The sequence below is a fragment of the Schistocerca nitens genome, chromosome 4, assembly GCF_023898315.1.
Source record: "Schistocerca nitens isolate TAMUIC-IGC-003100 chromosome 4, iqSchNite1.1, whole genome shotgun sequence".
NCBI lineage: Eukaryota > Metazoa > Arthropoda > Insecta > Orthoptera > Acrididae > Schistocerca > Schistocerca nitens.
This window is the reverse complement of record NC_064617.1, coordinates 780,197,585-780,207,458: the sequence shown is the minus strand read 5'-3', so window position 1 is coordinate 780,207,458 and position 9,874 is coordinate 780,197,585. Positions and strand designations below refer to the sequence as shown.

General features: G+C 41.8%; 1 pseudogene; it reads left to right on the top strand.

Moving 5' to 3' along the window:
- Nucleotides 1-7,051: 7,051 nt before the first annotated feature.
- Nucleotides 7,052-7,169, top strand: LOC126253726 (5S ribosomal RNA; annotated as a pseudogene).
- The last annotated feature ends 2,705 nt before the right edge of the window (nt 7,170-9,874 follow it).

Below are 9,874 nucleotides of genomic sequence, written 5' to 3'. Positions count from 1 at the left end.
ATGCATGTGGCTTGCTTATTGGCACTACTGAAATAAATTATAGGTTAGAAGACAGGTGTAATTCTATCTTTGTATCATGCTTTACATTCATAAGAATATATATAAACTGATTCTATGACAGAGCAAAACACACATGACCAATACTCCTGATGAAACTTCAGCTTAAATTTCACTTGTCGACGAGAGTTACCAGAGTAAACGATATTATTCCCATACCATTGACAACAACTTACTCATACACATGCAAAAAGCAGTTTCAGCTAGTTCACCATTCGTCTCTACAGCTTCCCATGCTTGGAATGCATTTACCATATAAATATGATGAGAACCCCTACCACATCTACTTTCTTGATACGTTAAAACAGCGATGTCCATAACAGTAAGAAAAATCCTCTGCAAAGCTGGAACTGTTGAGACACGTTTATCAGTATCATCATCTTACCCAGTCTTGGCTCAGTTGATAACTTACCAAAGATATGTCTCAGTGGAACAGATTCATAATTAGCCTACTTATCTAAGCCAGGCCAGGCCACGGTGTGCCAAACTCCACGTGTGCAGCTTGTGTGGGCCGTGTGCGGGCCAACGCCCGGCCTGTCTCTGCTTTGCTCGTTCCTTCGTAAGTATCCGGAACAGAGCGGTATTTCCTTGCTGTGTCGCATTTTTCGATCGCCACAACTATCTTCAGATCTGCAGAATCGTGGTGACAGCGCCGTTTACTTTTCGGTATTTTTTTGTGGCATGATGGATGTTCACAGGACAGTGGATGTGTGCACAAAAAGAGGTGGCCCAGCGATTTATCGTCACAAACCATTATAAATGAATAGGAATAACAGAAAACAGGGATGAGAATTTTCCGTATGTACTATGCGCTCGCATACATCTACATCTACATCTACATCTATACTCCGCGAGCCACCTTACGGTGTGTGGCGGAGGGTACTTATTGTACCACTATCTGATCCCCCCTTCCCTGTTCCATTCACGAATTGTGCGTGGGAAGAACGACTGCTTGTAAGTCTCCGTATTTGCTCTAATTTCTCGGATCTTTTCGTTGTGATCATTACGCGAGATATATGTGGGCGGTAGTAATATGTTGCCCATCTCTTCCCGGAATGTGCTCTCTCGTAATTTCGATAATAAACCTCTCCGTATTGCGTAACGCCTTTCTTGAAGTGTCCGCCACTGGAGCTTGTTCAGCATCTCCGTAACGCTCTCGCGCTGACTAAATGTCCCCATGACGAATCGCGCTGCTTTTCGCTGGATCATGTCTATCTCTTCTATTAATCCAACCTGGTAAGGGTCCCATACTGATGAGCAATACTCAAGAATCGGACGAACAAGCGTTTTGTAAGCTACTTCTTTCGTCGATGAGTCACATTTTCTTAGAATTCTTCCTATGAATCTCAACCTGGCGCCTGCTTTTCCCACTATTTGTTTTATGTGATCATTCCACTTCAGATCGCTCCGGATAGTAACTCCTAAGTATTTTACGGTCGTTACCGCTTCCAATGATTTACCACCTATGGCATAATCGTACTGGAATGGATTTCTGCCCCTATGTATGCGCATTATATTACATTTATCTACGTTTAGAGAAAGCTGCCAGCTGTCGCACCATTCATTAATCCTCTGCAGGTCTTCCTGGAGTACGTACGAGTCTTCTGATGTTGCTACTTTCTTGTAGACAACCGTGTCATCTGCAAATAGCCTCACGGAGCTACCGACGTTGTCAACTAAGTCATTTATGTATATTGTAAACAATAAAGGTCCTATCACGCTTCCTTGCGGTACTCCCGAAATTACCTCTACATCTGCAGATTTTGAACCGTTAAGAATGACATGTTGTGTTCTTTCTTCTAGGAAATCTTGAATCCAATCACAAACCTGGTCCGATATTCCGTAAGCTCGTATTTTTTTCACTAAACGTAAGTGCGGAACCGTATCAAATGCCTTCCTGAAGTCCAGGAATACGGCATCAATCTGCTCGCCAGCGTCTACGGCACTGTGAATTTCTTGGACAAATAGGGCGAGCTGAGTTTCACATGATCTCTGTTTGCGGAATCCATGTTGGTTATGATGAAGGAGATTTGTATTATCTAAGAACGTCATAATACGAGAACATAAAACATGTTCCATTATTCTACAACAGATTGACGTAAGCGAAATAGGCCTATAATTATTCGCATCTGATTTATGCCCCTTCTTGAAAATGGGAACGACCTGCGCTTTCTTCCAGTCGCTAGGTACTTTACGTTCTTCCAGAGATCTACGATAAATTGCTGATAGAAAGGGGGCAAGTTCTTTAGCATAATCACTGTAGAATCTTACGGGTATCTCGTCTGGTCCGGATGCTTTTCCGCTACTAAGTGATAGCAGTTGTTTTTCAATTCCGATATCGTTTATTTCAATATTTTCCATTTTGGCGTCCGTGCGACGGCTGAAGTCAGGGACCGTGTTACGATTTTCCGCAGTGAAACAGTTTCGGAACACTGAATTCAGTATTTCTGCCTTTCTTCGGTCGTCCTCTGTTTCGGTGCCATCGTGGTCAACGAGTGACTGAATAGGGGATTTAGATCCGCTTACCGATTTTACATATGACCAAAACTTTTTAGGGTTCTTGTTTAGATTGTTTGCCATTGTTTTATGTTCGAATTCGTTGAATGCTTCTCTCATTGCTCTCTTTACGCTCTTTTTCGCTTCGTTCAGCTTTTCCTTATCAGCTATGATTCGACTACTCTTAAACCTATGATGAAGCTGTCTTTGTTTCCGTAGTACCTTTCGTACATGATTGTTATACCACGGTGGATCTTTCCCCTCGCTTAGGACCTTAGTGGGTACGAACTTATCTAAGGCGTACTGGACGATGTTTCTGAATTTTTTCCATTTTTGTTCCACATCCTCTTCCTCAGAAATGAACGTTTGATGGTGGTCACTCAGATATTCTGCGATTTGTGCCCTATCACTCTTGTTAAGCAAATATATTTTCCTTCCTTTCTTGGCATTTCTTATTACACTTGTAGTCATTGATGCAACCACTGACTTATGATCACTGATACCCTCGTCTACATTCACGGAGTCGAAAAGTTCCGGTCTATTTGTTGCTATGAGGTCTAAAACGTTAGCTTCACGAGTTGGTGCTCTAACTATCTGCTCGAAGTAATTCTCGGACAAGGCAGTCAGGATAATGTCACAAGAGTCTCTGTCCCTGGCTCCAGTTCTGATTGTGTGACTATCCCATTCTATACCTGGTATAGAACAGGTATCGCAAACTTGATATAAAAGGACGTTACAATACCACAGAGAAAGAATTTTAAGATTTACTTGACAATGAAAGAACAAAAAGACACAACGATCACAGACGGGATTAATTGTCTGTATATCAAGAAGTAGTACTTTGTCTAAATTTGCAGATATGGAGAAAGTGAAGAAATTGGTGGTACGAATAGTAAAATTTCTGAAGTTATTGTACTGTTAGCTGCAACACTTTTCGATGGAATTAAATGAACAGAATTGGGGCTTCACAATGAGATGACAAAAGTCGTGGAACACGTCCTAATGTCGTGTCGGCGTAGTGCAGCATCTCGACGTGGCATGGACACAACAAGTCGTGGGAAATCTATTGCAGAAATACTGAGCCATGCTGCCTCTATAGTCGTCCATTATTCCAAAAATGTTGCCGGTGCAGGATGTTTTGGACTGAATGACCTTTCGATTATTTCTCATAAATGCACGGTGGTGCTCTTGTCGGGCGATCCGGGCGGCCAAATTATTCGCTCTATTTGTCCTGAGTGTTCTTGAGATCAATAGCGAACAGCTGTGTCATGGATAAAAATGTCATAGTTGTTTGGGAACATGAAGTCCATGAATGTCTGCAAATGGTCTCCACCATTTGCAGTTAATGATCGCTTCATTTGAACCAATGAACCCAGTCCATTATATGTAAATACATCCCACGTCATTATGGAACCAACACCAGCTTGCACAGTGCCTTATTGACAACTTGAGTCCATGGCTACATGAGGTCTGCGCCATAGCCGAAACCTACCGTCAGCTCTTACAAACTGTAATCGGGGCTCATCTGACGAGGCCACTTTTCTCCAGTCGTCTAGGGTCCAACCAACCTGGTCACGAGCCCAGGAGAGGCGACGTAGGCGATGTCGTGCTGACAGCAAAAGCACTGGCGTCGGTCGACTGCTGCCATAGCCATTAATTCGAAATTTAGCCGCACTGTCCTAATGGACACTTCCGTCGTACGTCGCACATTTATTTCTGTGGTTATTTCACGCAGTGTTGCTTGTCTGTTAGCACTGACCACTCTACGCAAATGTCACTGTTCTCGGTAGTTAAGTGAAGGCTGTCGGCCACGGCATTGTCCGTGGTGAGAGCTAATACATGAAATTTGGTATTCTTGGTACGTTCTGGATCCTGGAATATTGGATTCGCGAACGATTTCTGAAATGGAATGTCCCATGCCTCTAGCTGAAACTACCATCCCGCTTTCAGTCTATTGCTCCCGTTGTGCGGTCTTAGTCACTTCGTAAACCTTTTCACATGAATCACCTGAGTACAAATGAGAGATCCGACAGTTCATTGTCCAATTATACCTTGCGTACGCCATGCTACCGCAATCTTTATATTTGAACATGACTATCCTACGACTTTTGTAACCGCAGGGTATAGATTACTGCAAAGTACGTTGGTTAAGGCATGGAGCATGCCTGGAATGATCTTCCGATTTAAAACTCGCTATTGTTGAATTTACGAAGGAGAAAGGAATTGTGGCGAAACAAGCGCTGTACCATTTGAGAGATACAGAGGTGAGCGAGTGTGCCGGAAGTTACCCCAGTTCACTGCTACTACACACACGTCATCATAATGCTCCTGAGCATAGCATAAAAGTATTTCGCCATAAATTAAGGATGAAATTAAAAATTAAAGTAGCTTTTCCAAACTTTGTCAATATACACTTCAGTATATTAAAGTTTAAATATTCAAATCTCAGAGTGATCACATGAATATGTTTCCCTAAATATATCGTTTTAAATAAAAAAAACAAGTAGCGCTAAATAATAGAGCTAGAAAGCTAAAAATTACTCAGAATGTGCAATTGTATGTCAAAATCAACTGTTACAAGTTTCAACTTGATCAGAACAATATTTTTGACGAAATGCATGTTCTTACAAAAAATTGAAGGCGCTAAACATTAGAATTAGAAATGTAAAAATTCATGTGAAGCTTCAGTTCGATATAAACACAGTAACTAATGGACCTCCATTAAACTACCTCTAATAGTTTTCAAGTGGATTAGTGAAAACTACATTTGGAACAAAAACGTCCTCATTTGTGATACATTAAGTATCATTTACATTAATGATAGAAAGTCGTGATTACTGCAATTGATGAAATACGTTAAATAATGGAGCTATAAAAAGTTTCAAGACTTTGATGTGAATAACAATCAATACAAAGTCTCTTAAAGACGTAGTTCGGAGATCAGTTTCTACTGTCAGTTCCGTTCTAAAAATTCTAGACGGCAAAGTTTAAATGCAGAAGAGCGAACTCTTGCTCTATGATTAAAGCTAACTTAACTCCATTCACAAGAAAATTACGAAGATTCTAATTTGATAGACAACAGTGCTATAAAATTATGTGTCCGAGAAAGTGGCCTTTTAGATGCTGCTACTAGGGGATAGAGCGAATGACGGCAGGTGTTCCCTTCGGCCGTCCGCTGTGCCCATGTATAAATAAGGCCTGAGAGGCAGTGACTTCTTCACTTCGCACCCAGCTAGCATACGGTCCACGTCAGTCAAACGCTGGCTTACGCAGTGCCTTGGGTGACATAATGTTCAAATGTGCGTGAATTTTTAAGGGATCAAACTGCTGAGGTCATCGGTCCCTAAGCCTACACATTAATTAACCTAACTTAAACTAACTTACGCCAAGGAAACACACACACCCATGCCCGAGGGAGGACTCGAACCTCTGACGGGGGTTCGCGCCCGGACCGTGGCAAGTCGCCCCAACCCGGCGTCGCCACGGGTGACGTTACAGCCACTCCATCACTGAAACATATCACCGCATCTAGTACACCAACTTTTAATTTATTTAGTCCTACAAAAATATTATTGGGTAATCTTTCCGATAGACAATGGTTGAAACTTTCATTTGTATTCTGAGTACCCCCATGAAGACATTTACTGAGCAAAACAGGGTCACTCAGGTTTCTAAAATTGCTTTTATTTCATTCACAACAGGCTCACGAAGAGATTGCTTATGATGGTGTATTTGACCACTTTTTATGCTTTTTGGTAACCACACCATGAATCTGGTCCTTTAGGGCAAAGTCCGTGAACAGGGTGGTCATCTGTGGACAACTTATGAAAGTAGGTAGTCCACGCAGCTTTTCTCATTACTGGAACATCATTCAGAGGTGCAGTTCGTCTAATGGTCAGTCCATAATAACCCTAAAGAAGGTCTACTTCAGTCTCTGTCAATCTACATCGGCCAGACAGAGATATTCAATCAGATAGGAATTTTCCTTTCATTTCTCTTCGTAGCTTCCTCAATCTATCACCCATCCTCTGTCCAGAACACTCCAGTTTTGTTACCAAGGTATCACCAAATCAATGAACTCATTAATTTTATTGAAAGCTTTAGAGTCCCCATCGCCTAGGTACTTCGTATATCTAACGTTATAAACGGGCACCGACCCCTGAAATATTTTTAGAGCCCCATCCCACTCCATACCTCCACTGTAAACATCATAATTCTTATAACACTGATGTTCAATATGTCCTTAGTGTTACCATGGCAGGAGTGGTAGTACTTAGATGAGCACTCAACATCAACAACTTCTCCATTCTCCAGAGAAGTAGTACTTACAACACCATTCAAGGAACGATGTCGACGTTGCCATGTCCCATCAAGTGAAACAGCAGTGTCCCTGGCTCCACTAATATTTACTGTTTCTTCTACTGCACTTTTCATAGATGCTCTAGACACAACCGTCAAGACACCTGAAAGTATTTTTGTGTACTTGCTGAACCTCCTGGCCAACGGCCTTGCCGCAGTGGTAACACCGGTTTCCGTCAAATCACCGAAGTTAAGCGCTGTCGGTTTGGGCTAGCCCTTGGATGGGTGACCATCCGGTCTACCGAGCGCTGTTGGCAAGCGGGGTGCACTCAGCCATTGTGAGGCAAACTGAGGAGCTACTTGATTAACAAGTAGCGGCTCTGGTCTCGGAAACTGATATACGGCCGGGAGAGCGGTGTGCTAACCACATGCCCCTCCATATCCGCATCCAGTGACGCCTGTAAGCTGAGGATGACACGGGGCCGGTCGGTACCTTTGGGCCTTTATGGCCTGTTCAGGAGGAGTTTACTTTTTAGTTTTACTTGCTGAACCTACTGGGAGAAGAAAGAAGGTCCATCCACGAAACGTTTGAACAGCCTTTTTTCCTTTTCCTATTGCACGCATTGCATACACTAACTTCAAATTCACATCATATGAATTATGCACAATGTTTGAAGTCATTTTCGAGGTCGATTTATTGGCGGATCTACACAGAACAACTAATTTTGACGCTAAACCCTTCCTGCTACTTTGTTGTTCCAGACAGCCTACACCATCAAATTGTTTACATTTCGCCACTTCCTTTGTCAAAGAAGATAAGAGCCCCCATCAATAACAACAAATCCATTACAAACAGTGTCATTGTAAACACAAAAATTTGAATCACCAGGAGGCGTGCCATGTTGGAGTCTCTTACCTGAAGAACTGGCTTACTTTGTTTGTGAATTGGTTACTTTGGAATTTCCTTTTATTGAATTTCTTGATGCGTGACACAGTTCGTATTTATTGCACACTGAAGGATATGTAATTCCACAAATATATGTAGCACTTGGAAACAAACATTCAGTAACATGTGAACAAACTGCTTCAGCGAAATGAAAGTAAATACTAGCAAAGATAATCACTTACAGACACTAGAAACCTGCACTGTTACCAGCATGTATAATGTATCATGCGTATAATCGCTGGAAACAGGAAGTTCACAGTTCTTTTCGAAATAATACTGGTTTCTGTAACAGAAATAAAGGGGGCCTGGCGGCATACACGACTGTGACTTTAAAATTTGGTATATATAGGTTATTTTTCATTTGAAACCCAATAATGCATATATCAATGTAGTCAGGGAAGACTACAAAATTTAATAAAGTCATAAAAAAATTTCTATTTTCCACCATTTATAAGTACCCTGTACGGTTAAAGAGATTTGCCTTTAAAACAGGAATTACACTACAGATCACTCAGCTACATCTGAGCATGCACAGGTGTGCTTTCAACTGAAACGCTAATGGTCGCGAAAACAGATGTAAGATTGATTGGCAGTGTCCTCAAAACGTTTAGGAAACTATCCTTGTAATGATTTCAAACTCAAAATGAATTCTTCAGGCCCCATGTTTTGTTTAACACCAGTGGGTTTAGGGAAGTGAACAGTTTTTCTCAGAGTGTGTCCCTTGTACAAAGTGATTTTCTTTTTAAATGCATCTCCATGAAATCGGAAAGAAGTTGTTTGTCACTGTCCAATTTTCCAATGTAATCACTGTCCGTTGTAACTATCTTCCATTTTAACCATTTTGCAGTGTAATGACTAAGAATGGTTGGTCAGTTGACGTGGTGACTGTCATTGCCCTGCATGAGCAATAGTGTCCACTATTGCCCTAATACTTATGCTATCAGGTGTAATGGCAGACACTGCATTGCACATGTGGGATAATCACAGTCACCATATCAGATTACAATCATCGCGCCATTCAGTAATATCTAAACAGTTATAATTAAAATTGATTACTCTCGCAAAGGATTACACTGGACAATGGTTACACAGGAAAATCGTTATGCTGGAAAACTGTTTCACTTGGAAAAGATTAATCTCAAAAGCACAGACAGTTTTGCTATAACAGGAAGGGCAACCTGTTACAGTTCTGTTGCACCATGGAGGTACTTGTTACAGTTTACCTTCGTATGGAGCAATTTTTTACACTTTCACTGTGACACTGAGAGCAGTATGTTAGAGTTTCACTGTAACATGATGCAGCTTGTAACGTGGAAAACAACGTGTTACAGTTTTGCTGTAACATGGTGCAACTTGTTACAGTTTTGCTGTAACATGGATGACAGTCTCAGCAGTTGACACATCTCTGGCAGATTACAAAGCCCCCCCCCCCCCCCATGTAGCTGACACCCAATGTAGGTGATACCCAACCACAGCTGATACCCACTACATATACACACTGTCAGCTACTGGTGTTACAACGCACTTCCAAGATAAAAAATCTGACGCCCACTGTCCAATTATGACACTTACATTGTCAGTTGATGGTACTTACACTGTCAGCTTCTGATTTCAGAATACTGTTTCAGTTCTCAATGACTATTTAGTTGAGTCAACTATCATTGAGTTGCCTTCTTAGCATTGTAGTTTCCTCTGTGTGACAGCATAAGTTAGCATTAGCTGCAGAAGTTGACAGACGTTTTGTACTGCACGATGAATCCTCTAGCATGAGGGTAACTATAATGTAGAAGAGCACAGTGTCTATTTTATTGTTTTGACAAGCACATTCTGTCTTATTCTGTTTGTGAACATTGCAGTGTATTTTAATTGCATTACCTGGCCTTCTAGTGCAGCTTCAAGCCACCAGAAGCATATTGTGGCCTGATTCGCTTTGAATTTTGTTATCATTGAATACAGCGTTTGCATAGTCCGTGTAGCCACAGCTGCAAAGTCGAGCAGCTGTTCCAGGATAGGAGGGGGGGGCGGGGGGGGGGGGGGGATGGGGTACACGGGCTTCAGTTTAGTCTTGTTGTCATG